This window comes from Castor canadensis, chromosome 2 (genome assembly GCF_047511655.1).
Source record: "Castor canadensis chromosome 2, mCasCan1.hap1v2, whole genome shotgun sequence".
NCBI lineage: Eukaryota > Metazoa > Chordata > Mammalia > Rodentia > Castoridae > Castor > Castor canadensis.
This window is the reverse complement of record NC_133387.1, coordinates 182299111-182317566: the sequence shown is the minus strand read 5'-3', so window position 1 is coordinate 182317566 and position 18456 is coordinate 182299111.

Below are 18456 nucleotides of genomic sequence, written 5' to 3'. Positions count from 1 at the left end.
TCTTGGTTTCTCTGTCATTATCTTTAAAATGGAAAAAATAGTAATAATAATTTATCCCAGAGAATCAGAGTGAAGATTAAATAGCCTAATGAAACGAGATTGTGGAAATTATGAAGTGCTTCCTATACACACGGTAATTAACAAATATCTCGATTGCTAACTGTGAGCTCAGGCATGTTCCTTCCCCTCTCTGTGTCCTCGTCAGCAAAATGGAATGAAAATACAAGTGCTCCTATCATGGTGCTGTTGCAAGAATTAAATGAGACTTCATGGAAGGCATTTAAAATGAAGAAAATGCTCTTGGAATGACCACATGGAGTATTGTCAGAGGGTCCTTTTGGTGGGATGGACTCCCAAAACCAAAATGTGTGGTTTCCTCCTTTAGTGGAAAATGTCTTGGCTGCTCCCAGCCTTTGGGAGGATGGAGAATCTCTCGGAATTTCTGAGAGTGGCTTTTCTTTGACACAGTCACAGCCAAACTAGCCCTAGGGGTCCCAAAAAAGGAGCGAACCCACCCCTTGAAATTGTTGACAGCTAGAATAGTGGGAAGAAGATGGATCTAGATTTTGGAGGTAAAGGGGGACCCAGGACTTCTGGGACCAGCTGCACCTGGGAAGTGGCTGGTAGGCGAGCAGAATGACAGATTTGGGCTCCCAGAGTCCTGCTGATCTGACATCACTCTGGTGAACCCCCATGTTCTGAGAGGGCTCCATGCCAGGGTTGAAGGGGCTTCAGGCCAGGCCCCTCTGTCTTGGGACTCAGGCCTGAGCTTCAGAGACAGCTGCCCTGGATATCTCTGCTACATATACGCTACTGCCTACCCCAGCCATCCCAGTGAGGGGCTAGAGTCAGCTCTAGCTCTCCCCTACATCACTGGAGAGACCAGGGGTCTCCTTATGCATCCAGGAGGGACTGGCTGGGGAGAGGCTTCCATTTGGTTCTCTGAGGGTAGACTGTGGCCCATTACTTGATCCGCCCCCACAGGGTAGGGGCCACTCTGACTTCACGATCATCTCTCCATTTGAATATTTGTTGTCCCATGGAAAAAAATCTCTGCTTCTGAGACAGCACGCTTATGCCAATGCCACTGCCATGACTCACAGTGTCTCTTAGATTCCCTTTGGGCACTGCTGTCAGAATCAGTTTACAGCAACCAGCTGCCTTGCTTCACAGTCACTCCTCACTGTTGACCCAAAACAGCATCCCACAGCCTGATGTTCCCTGTGTGCCAGACTTGGCTCAGAATGACTCCTATTTAAAAAGAAAAGAAAAAAGATCACATCTGGTGCATTCAGTGGCCTCGTGTTAGTCAGCCTTCTACTGCTGTAATAAAAACCCGAGATACATCAACTTAGAAGAGGAGAGGTTTATTTTGACTCACACTTTTGGAGGTTTCAGTCCATGGTTGGTTGGCCAGTTGTTTGAACCTGTGTGAAGGCAGCACATTACGGTGGGAACACACAGTGGAGGAGGCCCTTACCTTGTGGCTGAAAGTAAAACCGAGAGAGGAAGAGACTGACATCCCACAATCCCCTCTGAGGCCACACCTGTTGTCCAAAGACCTAAAACCTCCTGGTAGGCCCCACCTCTTAAAGGTTCGTACCACCTTCCAATAGCACCAAGTTAAAGACCAAGCCTTTAACACATGGGCCTTTGGGGGACATTCCAGATCCAATAGTAGTCTTATAGCACATTTGTTTGAGAAGCTGTTAAGGTAGAAAGCATTTTTGTTTGAGGATTGATTTGACTTTTGCAAATGACATTGGGCCCTCTGAGTCAAGGCTGCACAATTTAGTAGCAGGGGAGAGACCACTCTTAAGAGTGGTAATAAGGGGATTCCACAGGATCCACATCAGGCTGTCCCCTCTGACTCAGCCCTCAGGCCACCACTTTGCTTTACTGCATCCTCAGGACACCATAGCAGATGTGGCCAGGCAAGGCCTTTCTTTCCTGCTTTCTGCCCAGAGTTTCTCTGCTGCCAGAGTCATTTTCACCTCTTCCTGTCTCAGGTGCATTTTGCATGGCTCTTCAGTGGCTCTCCTGCAGGACTGAGCCTCAGCTGCCCACAGTGGTGCCAAGCTCAGTTAAGAAAACATGGGCTGACCTTTCTCCTTTCTTGGGTTACTCTTCACATTCCTGTCCCTATCAGTGATGGTCTGTCCCTGGGACCTCTCCCCCAATATGCAGCTTGTAGGAGAGACTCTGCATCTGTGGAATTCAGGTCAGGACTGCTGAATTTCTTGTGAGGCCTAGGAATGAACTTGAGGACTGAGTTGGGGGTGTCTGCTGAGATCATAAGTCACAGGAGTTCACAGTGTCTCCAATCATCATATATCTACCAATTCTTTTGCTTTCTCTCTCTTTTTTTTTTGTTTTAAAAAGTTATAGCTCTATTGAGCTATAACTCCCACACCATACAATTCCCACAATTACGTTTTAAGTGTGCAATTCAGTGGTTTTTAGTATACTCACAGAGTTGTGCAACCATCCCCACAATTTTAGAACATTTTTGTCACCCCAAAAAGAAACCTGGTGCGCATTACATTTAGTCCCCGTTTCCCCCTTAACCCAGACCCCCTAGGCAGCCACCCATCTACTGTCTGTTGCTATAGATTTGCCAATTCTAGACAGTCCATTTAAATGGACTATGTCTAAGTGCCGTGTGTGTCTTAGTATGTCTTCAAGGCTCTTCCATGTTGTAGCATGGGTCGGTACTTCATTCCTGTTCGTGGCTGAGTAATTAGCATTGCATAGACACATCACATTTTATGGAGCCATTGTTTGATCAAGGGACATTCCCATTGCTCCCACCTGTGCGCCCTAAGGAGCGATGCTGCTACAAATTTCTGTGTACAAGTTTTGTGTAGATGTGTTTCCATTCTCTTTGTTATGCACCTAGGAGAGGAATTGCTGGATCACCTCCCTCCTCTTTTAATATTTCACTGTATCGTTAGATTAGATATTTCCCATGCTATTTCATTGTTTTGTTTGTTTTATTTTATTTTTAATTGACACATAATAACTGTACAAACTTATAGGGTTCAATGTGATATTGCCATGCTTACACACATTGCATAACATCCAGTGGGGTACTTAGCACCCCCATCACCTTAAAATTTCATCTTTTCTCTGAGGTAAAATATTCAAAATCCTGTTCTCTAGCTATTTTGAAACACAAAATGCATTATTATTGAGTTCCATCCCCTACTGTGCAGCAGAACAGTGGCGCTCTGTCCTCTTATTTAACTGTACCTCTGTTCCCGTTGACCAAACTCTTCCTATCCTCTCTCCCCGATTTCATAATTTCGAAGGCACAAAAGGAGAATGCTTATTGTATCCCCAGTAGCAACCAATATTTCCCACATTATATGTATTTTTGAAGACATTTGTAGCATATGCAAATGGTTAGGAATGTGTTCCTTTTTTACATAAATGGTGACAGACAATACATATTCCTAAACCTTATGTTTCCATTGAACGTTAAATCTTAGCATATCTTAGATTACTGCACAGAATTACAAGAAGAACTCTTCATTCTTTTTTTTATCTGTGTCATCTTCTCTTGAATGGAGGGGAATAATTTAATTTTAATAATTTACACAGTCCTCAATTAAAAGACATTAAGTACTTTCTAATCTTTTGTTATTACAAACAATAATGCAAGGATATTTGTTTGTGAACAATATCATTTCCCGCATGTGTAGGATATGTTTCTAGAAGTAGAAGAGCATTGTAAGACCTTGATCACCTGAAAGTACAGAGCCTTATCACAAGGTATGTGAACTTCAATTTTTTTTGTTTTTTTTTTTTTAGCAGTACTGGGGTTTGAACTCAAGGCCTCACACTTGCTAGGCAGGGCTCTACAATTTGAGCCACTCAGCCAACCCTTTCTGTGTTGGGTATTTTCAAGAGAGGGTTTTATGAACTATTTGCCTGGGCTGACTTTGAACTGTGATCCTCCTGATCTCTGCCTTCTGAGTAGCTAGGATTACAGGCGTGAGCCACCAGCGCTTGACTTAACTTCACATCTTGACATACAACGCCAGCTTAGTCACCTAGCCGCCATGTATGAACATGCCTGCTTGCAAATACTCCCCACAATTTGATTGGTGAAAAATGGTATCAGAGTAACTTAATATGCAACATTTTTACTGTGAGCGAGTTAAAGCTTCTTCCATTCCCTTTTGTGTAAACTGCTTGTGCAAATCTTTCATCAGTTTTCCTATTGGCTGTTGATGTTTTCTTGATGATTTCTGGGTACTTTTTATTACCAGAGAACTTAGTGCCTCAAACTTTCCCCAAGTTGCCGAGTCTTGCTTTTGTGTATTAGTGTTTATGAGTATCCAGGTTCCCTCCCTGAGCAGCCATGATGTCCTCTGCCCTGTGGGAACAGGTGTACCTGTGTCATTTGCGATTAAACCTGTGCAGAAGCGAGTGTGCCACTCTGGGCTGAAGCCTGCCCGGCTCGTGCCTCGAGTACTCTCTTTCCCTCTGCACAGGAATTGGCACCTGCAGATGACAGCTGTGCTGTCAACTTGGGAACTCAAAGTGAAGGAGACAATGCCAACAGCATGGACACAGGGACCCCAGACAGTCTGTGAGAGAACAGGTGTGTGCACAAGAAATACTCCATGTCTGCTTTACATCGTTGAGGTGGTGGCCCTTTTCTCACAGCAGCATGACTGGCCTAGCCTGACTGATACAAGCAGGTTTTTCCACGAAGACATTTCTTTATTTTGCTGAGGTTAAGATAATCAATCTTTCATTTCATGGCTTCTGGGTTTGTAGCAAATCCTTGTTTCTGGATTACTACTTTGAGCATTGTTCTGAGGGCTGGTTAGAATCCATTATTTCTCTTCCAATCTCAAGTGCCATCATGTGCCATCCCTCTGACTGTGGTTCTCCTGCAGTGAAAGCAGTAGAGCTGGGGTGGCAACTGCTCCCTGCTGGCCCCCACAGTAACAGCACAGAGATTGCACTGGCTGCTACTGACAGGGACTTGCCTGCAGATATTTACTTCAGTGAGGGGCCCATTTTCTAACAGAAGTCCAGAATTGAGCATTCCTGGGCCAGCAGGCCAGATTGAGGGGCACTAGAGGCCTAGCCTCCTTCCATATGCTCTTTAGCATCTGTCCTCTTTCTTAGACTTCATGGTCCAAGATGTCTGCTGGAGCTCCAGCCAGCAAGTTTGGGTTCCAGGGAGGAAGTAGGAGGAAGATGGTGGGGCAAAGGGTAGGGCACCAATTATTCATCTTTGTAAGGAACTTTCTTGGAACTCTCACCTAAATCTTCTGCATATAGCTCTTTGTTCAGAACTCAGTGTTAGGCCATACCTTGCTTCATTGACATGTCTGTGTACTGATCAACATAATTTCAATTATGAAAGAATGTTTTGGAAAAAAGAAAAAGAAGAGCCAGGCGCTGGTGGCTCATGCCTGTAATGCCACTCAGGAGGCAGAGATCAGGAGGATCACGTGTAGTTTGAAGCTAGCCTGGGCAAATAGTTCACAAGACCATATCTTGAGAAAACCCATCACAAAAAAAGTGTTGGTGGAGTGGCCAAAAAAAAAAAAAAGAAAAGAAAAACAAGAAATGTAGTGCTTCAGGTGTTGGTGTGGTAAGTGCTGCAGGATACGAAGGAGAGGGGGTGGTTGAGGAGTCCTTGGGCAGCCCCAGGGTTGGGGGCAAGGCCGGCTCATAGGAAAAGAGTTCAAAGTTGAGGAATCCCAATAGAAGGCACCATGGCCTGCACCATTCTCCCCTCACTCTCTCACTATCCCCACACACTCTGAAGTGGCTGCACCTGTGTGGGAGAAGGGGGAGGAGGGAGGAGAAGGCCTGGGGGTCTTGGACCCATGCAGCTGTGATTGGCACAGCCTGGCCATGGCTTCAAGTGCTCTGAGCCTAATTCTTTTTGTAAACCTGGGTACAAAAACCAGCTTTCCAGGGCAGCTGTGGTCAGAATAGAATCACCTTTGAAAGCTGGAGTGGGTTGCAGCTCTTGATCTTGGGGCTAGAAGAGAACCTGAGAGTCCCTGCTACTAGGGGCTGGCCCACGGAGCAGGGGAGGCCTGCCAGCTGTTGGAGAAAGGCCCAGAGGAGAGGGGCAGGGTGCTTGAGGGCTGGCTGCTCTGTACTTACCACCGCTTCCTTGTTTTCCTTCAGAATTTTCTACCAGCTCCATAAACCTGAAGTCACTAGCACCTCCCCAGCTTCCTCACCTTGGGTTTGGATCCTAGTCTGGCCTCTCCCAAGCAAAGGCCTCATTACAAAACCTACCAGCTCCTTTAATGCCTTCATTGACTCCATCCTCGCCCACCCCCCTATCATCTCTGAACCTAGCTCTCTTCTGCACCTTTCTTCTCTCCCTTCCTGCCCACCTGAGTCATATCAGCACCTGCTATTAGTTGCTTATACCTTGCATTCATTAGGAAAGGCTACCCTTAAGTCTAGGTCACAAAAGAGGCCTCATTTAAGGGGTTTAGTGCTTATGAGTTCTTCTATTTTTTTTTTTTTTTTTGGCAGTACTAGGGTTTGAACTCAGGGCCTCACACTTGCTAGGCAGGTACTCTACCTCTTGGGCTACACTCCCAGCCCTTTTTGCTGTAGTTATTTTATGGATAGAGTCTCATGTTTTTTCCCAAGGCCAACCTCAGACTGTGATTCTCTGCCCTATGCCTCCTGTGTAGCTGTTGTAAAGTCTGTATTCGTGCAGTCACAGGTGCAGTAACCGTGTCTGTTGAAAGCCAGTCACAGGCACTTGCCACTGTTCAAGTTCCTGCCTGACCCTCAACAACTCCTACCATCTGGCCCCGCCTGACCCCTCACAGCCCATTGCCCACCTCTCTCTGCTCTGAACTCTACCCAAGATTCATCTTCAAAGTCCTTGCTTCGCACCCATCCTCTGCCATTCTTTCCCCTTATCCATCTTCACCACTGTGGCCCAAGTTCTTCAGAATCCACCTAAGTTCAGTCACATTTCAAGAGCCTCCTTTGGACTGAACTCCTTGTGCTCTCTCTCCTCTAAGCCCCTCCTGGACTTATTTCTAAGCTTCATACTCAGCCTTAAGCATCCACTCCTAGGGCCTGTCGATGATAGGGAAGAAAGACAATTTAAAAAAAAAAAAATCTTCATAGGCTCTTAGTTGGAGCAGATCCCTAGAACAAAAGATTAAAAAAAAACAACAACAAAACATACCCAAAAGTTTATTAGTGTGTTTCATACACACATGGGACACACCCAGGGAAAGAGTAGTTCTCAAAGAGGTGGGTTTGAATTGCAGCTTATGTAGAATTTTCAGCAAAGAACAATTTTTAGAGAAGTGACAAGACAAAGGAATCTTGTGGAAGACCAAGAGGTGGGAAGACCAGTAACTGGCAGGTGACGGCTTATTAGTTAAGTTTGTTAATGTTGGTTCCTGGGGAATCCAGGCTAAATGCCCAAAGCTGTCTGCAGTGGCTAACCTGTGTTTTTGCTGGTAGAAGGGGGCAGTTGCCTTTGTACACCTGTGCCTTGCAACTATAGGGAGGGTAGAGAGCTCTTGTGTGTTTGCTTCTTTGTAATTGCTTTTGGCTCGACAACCTATGGGGGTGGCATATTCTGATCTCCCAAATGAGAATGTAACTCTTGGAGGTCAAGGGCCTGTCTAATCTTTATCTGTCCTCTCAGTGCCCTATTCAGTAGGGCTATCAATGATTTAATTCCCAAATGATGACTTGGAACCATTTAATTAGCAGACACCAAGCTAGGTAGTGGGGATGCAAAGAGCAGTAAAACACGGTCCAGGAAGGAGAGCAACTAGCATTTCTCTGTGCCTGCTATGCATTACTAATGACTAAGAAAGAGAATCCACTCTGGAGTCTGCCTGGGGTTGAATCCTGCTGCTGGTGTTAAATTAGCTACGAGATATTGGGCAATTTACTTAACTTCTCTGGCCTGAATTTTCTCATCTTCAAAGGCAGTAATGATCGCTGCTCCCTAGGCTGCCATACAAACAACCACAAAGCAGTTATCTTAAGCAGCAGAAATGTATTCTCTTGTAGATCTAGAGGCCACAAGTTCAAAATCGAAGTGATGACAAGGCCATACTCCCTCTGAAGGCTCCAGGGAAAAATTCTTCACTTGCTTCTTCCTAGTTCTGGTAGTCCCAGTCTCCGTTCTTGGGCTTGTAAGCTGCATCATTATAACCTCTGTCCCATCTATACATGATTCTCTCCTCTCTCTCTCCTCTTTTCTTCTTATAAAGACATCAGTCATTGGATATAGGGCTCACCCTAATCCAGTATGACCTCAGCCTAACTACTTATGTCTACAAACCCTAGGCCCAAATAAGGTCTCACTGTGAGGTTCTGGGTGGACATAAATTTTTGAAAGATACTTATTCAACCCACTACACCTACCTCATAAGAGTACTGTGAGCATTGCCCAGGCATGATGGCACATGCCTGAAATCTCAGCAAGAGACAGAAGAAGGAGGATTGTGAATTCAAGATCAGTTTGGACTATATAGCAGAGACTGTAGCTCAAAAAACAAATGAAAAAACCAACAATAACAAAAAAAAAAGATTATTGTGAAATGAGATGATGCCTTAAGCATTTGGCACAATGGTGGTCATATAGTAAAAGTCATTGAATGTTAGTCACTTTGAGGACACTGATTATTTTACTTGCAAGTGTCAGAAACCCAATTCAATCCTGGTGTGGTCAGATGAGTGCTAAAATGAGGCTGTTAAGATTCTTACCAAGACAGGCGCCAGTGAAGCACGCCTGTAATCCTAGGTACTCAGGAGGTAGAGATCAGGAGGATAGTGATTTGGAGCCAGCCTGAGGCTAATAGTTTGTGAGACTCTATCTAGAAAAATTCCATCATACACAAAAAGAAGGGAACTGATGGAGTTGCTCAAAAGGTAAGAGCATCTCCTTAGCATGTGTAAGGCCCTGAGTTCAAACCCCAACACCACCAAAAAAAAAAAAAGTGCTGAGATGGAGGAGGAGAGGAAAGAAGTAGGATGTAGGGACATCACCCTGAGAAATTCATCTCTGTGCTTGGGACTGGAGGAGGAAGAGGACATTCCTGGAGCACTGAAGGAGTCAAATAAGTGGGTGAATTCAGAGACCTATTGTGCCTGGACAGGCTGACTGTCTATTGGGTTCATTCATGTATCAATACTGCATCCATTAAGACAATTAATTTTTTTAATGAGCCTAGTGTTTTCATTTATTCTTCCACATTTAAAAACGTAGTGTATACTATATATTGTATGAAGGGGTTTCATTGTAATATTTCTCTATACACATGTTAAGGTACTTGGATCAAATTCACTCCTCTCTTACCTCCTCCCCACACACTTTTTAACCATTTTTTTTTTTGCAGTACTGGAGTTTGAACTCAGGGCCTACACCTTGAGTCACTCCACCAGCCCTTTTTTGTGATGAGTTTTTTTTGAGACAGGGTCTCGTGAACTATTTTGCCCAGGTTGGCTTCGAACCATGATCCTCTAGATCCTCCTGAGTAGCTAGGATTACAGGCATGAGCCACTGGGTGCCGGCTTGACCAATTTTTTTTGTTTGTTTGTTTAATTTTATCGTTTTCGCATTTACTCACATGTGTTTAAGCACATTTTTAAGGGGTTTCATTATTCTGTGTTCATACATGTGTATAAAGTACTTTGATCATAATTGCCTCCATCACCCTCTACTTTCACTCTCTTCCCACCACTGGTTCTCCTCCCCAAACACAAACAGTCCCCATTTTACGTTCATGTCACTCTTGACTTTGTTTTTGTCTAGATTCCACATATGAGAGAGAACGTGTAATATCTGTCTTTCTGAACTTGCCTTATCTCACTTAACATCCATTTTTCCACTTCCATCCATTTTCCTGCAAAGGACATAATTTCATTCTTCTATATAGTGAATGATATTCTGGTGTGTGTATATGTGTGTGTGTGTATATATATCACATTTCCTTTATTGGTTGATGGGCACCTAGGCTGATTACATAGTTTGGCTGTTGTGAATAGTGCTGCAATAAACATGGGTTTGCAGGTATCTCTGTTGCTTCCTGACTTATATCCCTTTGGGTATACACCCAGGAGTGGTATAGCAGAATTACACAGTAGGTCTATTTTTAGTTTCTCGAAGAACCTCCATACTGATTTCCATACTGGCTGCCCTAATTTACATTCCCACCAACAGTGTATAAGGGGTTCTTTTCCCTTGCATCCTTGTCAACATTTGTTGTTTATCTTCTTGATGTTAGCCATTCTGACTGGGGTGAGATGGAATCTCAATGTCATTTTGATTAGTGATAATTCATTCTTTTTATTGTTGGTAGCATTCCATTATATAAACACACCATAATTCATTTCTCCATTTTGTCATCGATGACTCATAGGGATAAAGCCACAGTTAATATTCTTGTGCATTTTCTTTGGTGGCGACAGCACTCATTTCTGATAGGCACATATCATTGGGTCATCCAGGTACCTTTCATCTAGCATTGGTTACTCTCTACTTAAAGTCTTTTCTACTGTGCAGAACTCCACCTGCCTGTCCAAACCCCTGCCTCCAGGCTCAGAGCACTCAAGGCAGGTCTCCTGAGGTTACCTCAAGAACTCCTCTAAAGGACTTGGCCCTGGTTTTTGGCTCCAGCTCCCACCAGCCTCACTGTTTGTTCATGAAAACGTTTTGTATGATTAGCCAAGTAATGACATCTTAAAACTGTAGAGCTAATATATTACATAATAAAACACAGGAACAAATCTCCTTGACACATACTGGTGATTTACTCTGCTAGCCATAAAGATAATTACATTTCAGGTTGATATATAAAAGGCGGCAGGCACAGCTTATGAAGAATTAGTGTAGCGTCGTGTTGGACGTCTCCATCCACGTGGGCCTGTTCATCACTCCTGTTGCAACCAGTGGGCAGACACTGATGATGCCCAGTGACTGGCCACTGCTGCCACTGGAACGGGCTAGTGGTACTGAAGAGGCAGGAATGAGGGCCAGGCTTGGGGTGGAAGGCACACACTCCCCCGGGCAGCTCTGTACATTCTGCCTAGGAAACACCACGTCTGGTGTCTGGGCTTGATCTCCCACCATCAGCAACTCACCGTTTCTCTTGAAGTCTAAATAGGCAAAATGTTCCCCCAGCTCCTTGCTCTGTCACCAGGACAGGTTTATCAGGAATGTTCTGAACTTCTACAGCCAGCTTTCCAAAGCAAAAGTCAATCTCGCCATCTGACAAATTTGGGTGCAATGATAAGAACACAAGGACAGGACATTTGCATTGGGGCTCAGAAAAAAGCACTCTGGTGCTTTGGTGCTTTGGTGCACTGAAAGAGCTTAGAAAGCAACAAATTTGGGATGGTTTTCTCTGAAGTTCCCCTATCTACTTAATGGTGGAATCCTCTAGAAGGTGTTTAATTTCTGTAAAGCCCTTCCCTGGATGTCTTATCACCCAGGGAGACTGGTGCGTAAGAGTGAAGAGAAGTTTCCTCTCTGCCCCCTGAAAATTCGTTGCAATAAACTGGCAAGGGCAGATTAAAAGGAGGAAAGGCATGCAGATTTGTTAATGTGTACAAGGGGGAAACCATGGTACAGTGTTAGCCCCAAATTATTCAGAAACTTACGTCCCACATTTCTGTAGGAGAGGCGAAGGATTGGGAACATAGATGTTGAGGGGCACAATCTTTAAGGGAGTTTAATGTGTTTGGAGAACGGCCAATGCCTGGAACAGAGTTCCAGAATAAACAATAATTAGTTAAGTGATTCTCTATGGGACCAAAATAGAGGAATATGGCACATGGCAAAAGTCTGTCTGGCTTTGTTGACAGACTTCCATCTTTCTTCCTTGGACACAAGATTAGTTAGTGAGAGCCCAAGGATGGAACTAGAGGTCACTGTTTCTTCTTTGGCAGGTCCAGAGTTGAGAAAGACGAGGGAACTTTGTAGAAAGCTACTTTGTGCCCTGGGGTGGAGGCGCTCGGGAGGATGAAACATGGCGGATCAGGGAGATCTGGATTCCGAGGTAGGTTCTAAGGCCTCTCAGCATGTCAAAGCACCAGTCTCTAGGTGTTTGGGTGTCTGATGTTGTTTCCTGAGTCTCAACACAGTCATCACAGGAAGGAAGAGTTGACACCACACCCACAGCCTGGGTGGACTTTGTCACAAGCTATCACTTCTTCAGGCCTATTCATCATTCCTAAAAATTATTATTTTAAAATGTTATTTTATCATTTGTACAATTACTTACATGTGTATACATGTGTATATTTTGGCCACCTCTCCCCTTCCCCCGCCTAAAAATTATTTACCTTCTGATTAAGTTGCCTACCTCCCCCACTTCCTTCCTCCCTAGGAAGAAAGTACAGAAGCCTCTAAATGTCTCTGGTTATTGAGTCCTCGCTCTCCTGTAATGCCAGTGAACATAAAAATTGTATACTTTCTTGTTAATCTGCCTGCTATCTGTTCACTTTCATAGATTCAAATACTGAACTTTCAGAGAATGAAGGAGATTTCCCTCTGTCCCCTACATTGTAACTGGGGCTGCCCTGGTGCCACCCAGTGACTTCAAAGACTCCCTTCCCATAAACCCTGCTGCCCCAGACCAGGATCGGGATAAGAATGTGCAAAGACCCTCAGGCATCTGTATCTCTACTTCCTTCCTGCCTATTGAGAAATTGGAAACTGAAAAAGAGAAGGCTGCTTGGTTCTCCAGATTCTGTAGAGAAAGAAAAATATTTTTTTCCTTCTACTCATCTTAGGCAACTTGGCTGAGACCCCTGCAACAAAAGACTGATTAACACAAGAGAAAAACAGAACATATATACCTCTTGCATACATGGGAGATCATGCTAGTTAGCTTTCTGTCACTATTAACAAAATACCCAAGAGAATCAATTTATAAAGGGAAAAGGTTATTTAGGCTCACAGTTTCAGGAGATTCCAGTTTGCGGTTGATTGGTCTTGCTGCTTTTGATCTGTGGCAAGCATATCATGGCAGGGATGCAAAACCACTCATCCTCATGGCCAGGAAGCAAAACAGAGAAAGAGGAAGAGATGGTGGTCCACAGTCCACTTCAGGGACATGTCTCCAATGATCTGAAGGCCTCACATTAGGCTCCACCTTCTCCCAATAGTGCCATCCTGGTGACCAAGTCTTTGTAGGAACATTTAAAATCCAAATTATAGCTGGGCGCCTATAATCCAAGCTACTTGGGAGGCTGAGATTGGGAGGACTGAGGTTCGAGGTCTGCCTGAGCAAACAGTTGTCGAGACCCAGAACAAAATGGACTGGAAGTGTGGCTCAAGTGGTAGAGCACCTGCTCTGCAAGCACAAAGCCCTGAATTCAAACCCCAGTCCCACAAAAAAAAAAAAAAAGAAAGAAAAAGAAAAAATAAAAAAAATCCAAATTACAGCAGAAACACAGGGAGAAAATGAGTAAATCTCAAAGAGGTGGTTTAGAATTTAGACTGAAATAGCATTTTCAGCAGAAACAAAGAAAGAAGGGCATGGGGAACCCCAGTAGTTTTGGGTCTGGAGACCTAAGGCACAGATAAGTGAGTATCTTATGCCCCCACACCAGAGCAGTATCATTCCTGTATCCTGAGGAGTTAGAGGCCTGCATTCCTGCACCCTAAAGAAAAGATACAGGGTCTGATAGATCTGCCACAGGATCAAAATTCTCCCAAGATTGTTTCCCCTCCCCCAATAAAGGTGCAAACCAAACCAGTTCACCTGAGAAAGTCCTCGAATCCATGGCCAATGAGAAAAACCCACCTAACCCAGAGTTAAAACGTCCATAAAAGCCCCAGCCTTCACCTGAGCAGCGAGCTACCGATTTCTGGGCTCAGCTACTCTTCTCTAGCTGTAGCCTTTCCTTTCTCTCTAATAAATCCCACTTCATATACCAGCTTTGGTCATCATTCAGCTGCCTCAAGAGCCAGTTCCCTGGCCTGTGAACACAAGGACCCTCAACACCAGGCCACAACGCTTCAAACCAGCACATAACAGTAGGACGAGGTGACCAGGAAGTGTTGCACACAAGGAAAAGGTTTGTCAACGACTGGTAAAGTCTATCCCGTGAGGAGAATCTCTAGTGATTCAAAGAGACACCCTTACAACCAGGGATTTCCTACGTTCCAGTAAACTTCCCTCACACAAGGGCAAGTTCTCCTCTGTCTCAGAGCCTCCCCTGTGTCTGCTGTTTCTCAAAATAATCAACTCGAAATATCTTTGTGCCGAAGAGGCATATTTTGGGGTGGGATATTCTGGTCTCCTGCAGTCATATTCTGGGGTAGCATATTTTGCTCTCTTATAATTCACAGAGAAAATTAGTGTCAGAGCTGAAACTAGAAGCCAGGATGAGAAATGTTGAACCAAACACATTGAAACCTTTGCTACCGTTCTAGGTGAAGCAGCCCAGAATAGAATGAGGTTCCCATTCCTTCTTTTACCTTGGAATGAGATGGGATTTCAAGGAACATGGTCCCCACTTTCTCCCTTCTCTTGTGCCCCATCGAGTCTCTGGTGGCTCAGAGACTTGTCTAGAGAGGTGAGTCTGGATCAGTGGGGTAGACAGGATGAGCTCTAGAGATCCTGGGATGCTGACCTTAGACCTGGGCAAAGGTGAGGTGTGGTAAGCCCTAGGGAACAGGCAGTCAGGAGCTAGGACCTCCCCTCCTCCCTTCTCCTGATCTTCAGAGACCCAGCCCACTTTGGTTTTCTACTAGGAAATGTCTTAGGCTTCCCAAACCTGGACAGCGCCACACCCTTACTGGGTAGGATCCTAAGACCTCAGAGCTTGGTTAGTAGTATCACAAACAGGTAGGCTAGTCAAAAATTCATTTCCAGCCAGGTGCTGGTGCCTCACACCTGTAATCCTAGCTACCCAGGAGGCAGAGATCAGAAGGATCACAGTTGGAAGTCAGCCCCTGAGCAAATAGTTGGCCAGATCCATCACAAAAAAGGGCTGGTGGGGTGACTTGAGGTGTAGGCCCTGAGTCCAAACCTCAGAATTGGGGGTTTGGAGAGGGAGGATTTCCAGGGCTGGAGGCGTGACTTAAGTGGTAGAGCGCCTGCCTAGCAATGGAGGCCCTGAGTTCAAGTCCCAGTACCACAAACAAACACACAAAGCCATTTCCAGGGCTGGAGAAGCTTCCTCTGAGCCCTTGCGCCCCTCCTTTTTGTCTTGAACGCAGGAAGGGCAGGTGGGACTGTTGGAGGAAGACTCAGGACAGCCGCACGTGGGGCTGTCATGCGTGATTCTAGAACGTGCACACTGGCCCTCAGCTCCCGCCCCGGCCCCCTGCTGAGCTGCGGAGGGGGATAAAGCGAGTTGGGTGGGGGACAGAAACCTCCAAGCCCCTCCTCCTGCCCATTGTCCCCTCCCCCGCACTCTCCGGGGACTCCCTCTCCCGCCCCGCCTGCGAGGCGTGGCGGTTTTCTCAGGCTGCTGAGCAGCACAGAGCTGGTCTTTGAACAACAATGGGGCGGGGGGCCGCGGGGCGTCCATTTGTTCTCCTAGGCAGAGGAGACTGACAAACTGAGCCATTAAAGGCCTCAGCTCCACGTCCACCGGCTTCTGGGAACCGTCCCAGCGGGAAGCTCGGGAGACGATGAATCGCGTTGAATGACACCGGACATGGCAGATTGGATGTTTAATTTGGGTATCTCTTTAGAACACCCTCCACACCCACCTCCTCGGCTCCCACTTAGCATCCTGCTGGAGAGAAAGCCTTGCTCCTTTGCAAATTGCCTTGACAGGCGCACAGAAAAATCCCACCGTGACTGATTGCTAGGTGGGTCCCTCCAAGTGCGCGGGAAGGGACCGGCACGACAGCATAATGTTCCTTCCTACAAAGACAAGGCGTTGTGCCAAAGCCAGAGTTGTGAGTCAGACATCAGGAAGGACTGCCCGTGGAGGAGGGGACAAATGGGTGCGTGGGGGTTTTTTTTTGGGGGGGCGGGGGTCTGTCTGGGGTTAGAGGGAGGGTCAGGCGACCTTGCTGGGGTCTGGCGGCTGTGGGGGGCCTGCAGGCGAGGCGGGGGGAGTGAAGGCCCGTCCAGGAGCGCAGGGGGGCGGAGGTGGAGCGCAGCCCTCAGCAGGTAGACAGCCTCCCCGACTGCTCCAGCACTGCGCGAAACCCTGCAGATCACAACCTGTCTGTCATTCCCACTTTCGCTGCAGCCTCACCTGCCTCCACATCTTTCCAAACAAGGAAAGGAGCTGCAAATATGGCAATCACCTTCCCCAGCAGGGCCAGACAGCTGCCAGGGCTCAGCAGGGACCAGAGTCCGCATAGCAGGAGGGAAAGGAGTGACCAGGCAGTGGCAGTCACCCCACGCCATCTAGAGCTTATACTATGGGACGGACTCCCCCCTCCCTAAGGACTATCTGTGTGGCCCAGGGACACTCAGCCTTCCAAGATCTACCTTTGAGGACCAGCTCCTGAGAAGACACTTGCTCAGGAGACAGTTCTGGAAGGATCCCTAGGGGCCAAGGAGGGTGGGAACTAGGTTTCCATAATGACTCTTTTGGCTTAGCACTGTGTGACAAGGGCAAGATCCCTGGTCAAGCAATGGGCACTAGAAACTCCTAAATCCCTCCTCCTGCCTATTGTCCTCCCCGCCTCCAATGTCCCAGGACTCCCTCTCCAGATTTGCTGAGTGCAAGGGTGGGGGTCTCTCCCATCCAACCCCGTCATTCTGTGGGTCTGGAAATCCCTTAGGAAGAGCTAGGGGTGACATTTAGTCCTTGAAGCTAGAGAGGGCTCAGGAACCATGCTCCCTAGGCTGTAAAGTGGTGCTGTTCCTCTTGTCCCTCACGGCCACCATGGCAGCTGGAGACCTACTCAGTGAAGTGGTGAGGTGGCCCTTAGGGATGAAGAGACATTGAAGAACTGACCCCAGAATAAGCCTAAGTGGATCTGGAACTTAGTGCTCCCAGGGTGCTGAAGGGAACAGTCTTCCTGGTGACCTGAACTGACACAGGTGCATCTGGAAGCCTGGAAGCACCCCCACCTTCTCTCCCACCAGCCAGCTGGGTGCTCCTGTGCACTGAGGGTAGTGACCCGGGCACCTCAGCTTCCCAGAGCTGCTGGCCTCTCCTGTGGAGAACTCTTTCTTATCTGATGGTTAATGAAGTTGCATGGTTCCCTCTGGCTTCTTGAAAGCATGAGGACAAACAGAAGGGAGGATGCTCTCAACATGAATGTGGAGACATTGCCTCCAATGTAGCCAGTTTGGAGAAACCAAAAGAGATGCATCATGGGCGAGGCCCTGGGCTTCATACCTGGGGGATGGGAGAGGGAGGGGAATAGCTCTTCTTGGACACAGATGTCTTCTCTAATCAGAAAACTTCTATTCTCTAGTCCCCAGCCCAGGTGACCCTCTACCAAGCCCACCTTCCCAGCTTCCTCCCCATGCAGCTCTTTAGGTGGCCACATGGCGGATGATGGTCTCAGGTGGCCACACAGGGAACAGGCCATCAGAGTGGCCCTAAGATGAGAAAACTGGAGGGAGAACGGAGGAACCCTCTTACCTGCTAAAAAACTGTTCTTTCGAAGGTGCTGAGGATGTAGTTCAGTCTTAGAGCACTTGCCTAGTAAAGGCAAGGTCCTGAGCTCCCCAGTACTACAAAAACAAATTTAAAAAAATCTTTTGATTTAAAAAATGATGTAGGTGGAAGAATATCATGATCTTATGGAAGTGAGGGTGGAACAGGATGTCACCAGTCATCCTGATACATCACAAGAAAAGTCTGGAATGGCTGAGGCACATATTATCAACAGATATGTGGGGACACTAGCCTTTCTTCAGTATTCCAGCTCCTCCTGCCTATGTGACATTCTTTCTGTACTCTGCAGGGGCTTAATGTCCTGTTCTCTGCAAGTTCACACCGTTTCAGCGAAGTGTCTCTGTCTTTTTGTTTTTGAGGTACGAGGGATTGAACCCAGGGCCTCACACATTAAAGACAAGCAGTCTTGAGCCATGCCCCCAGCCCTTTTTTTGTGTTTGTTTTTTGGGGGCAGTACTGGAGTTTGAACGCAGGGCTTCTTGCTTGCTAGGCAGGCGCTCTACTGCTTGAGCCATGCCTCCAGCCCTTGTACTTTGTTTTTGAGATAGGGTCTCACTGTCTTTTGCCTGAGCTAGCCTTGAACTGGGGATCCTCCTTCCTCTACCTCCCAAGCCTCCCAAGTGCTGGCATTACAGGTGTGGTGACACTGGCTTCAGCCAAGCATGTCTAGGAGTCATTTATACCTGCAGTAGTAGGTGAGTTCCTGGGATGTAGCCCAGTAGAAGAGCACTTCCCTAGCATGCTCGAGGTTGAGGCCCTGCATTTGATCCCCAGCACCGAAAAGGGACACCTTCTATAAATTGTAAATCTTAGGTCATCTTTTTTTTTTTTTAGTGAAAGTGATAGTAAAGTTTATCAAAACAGGAATGT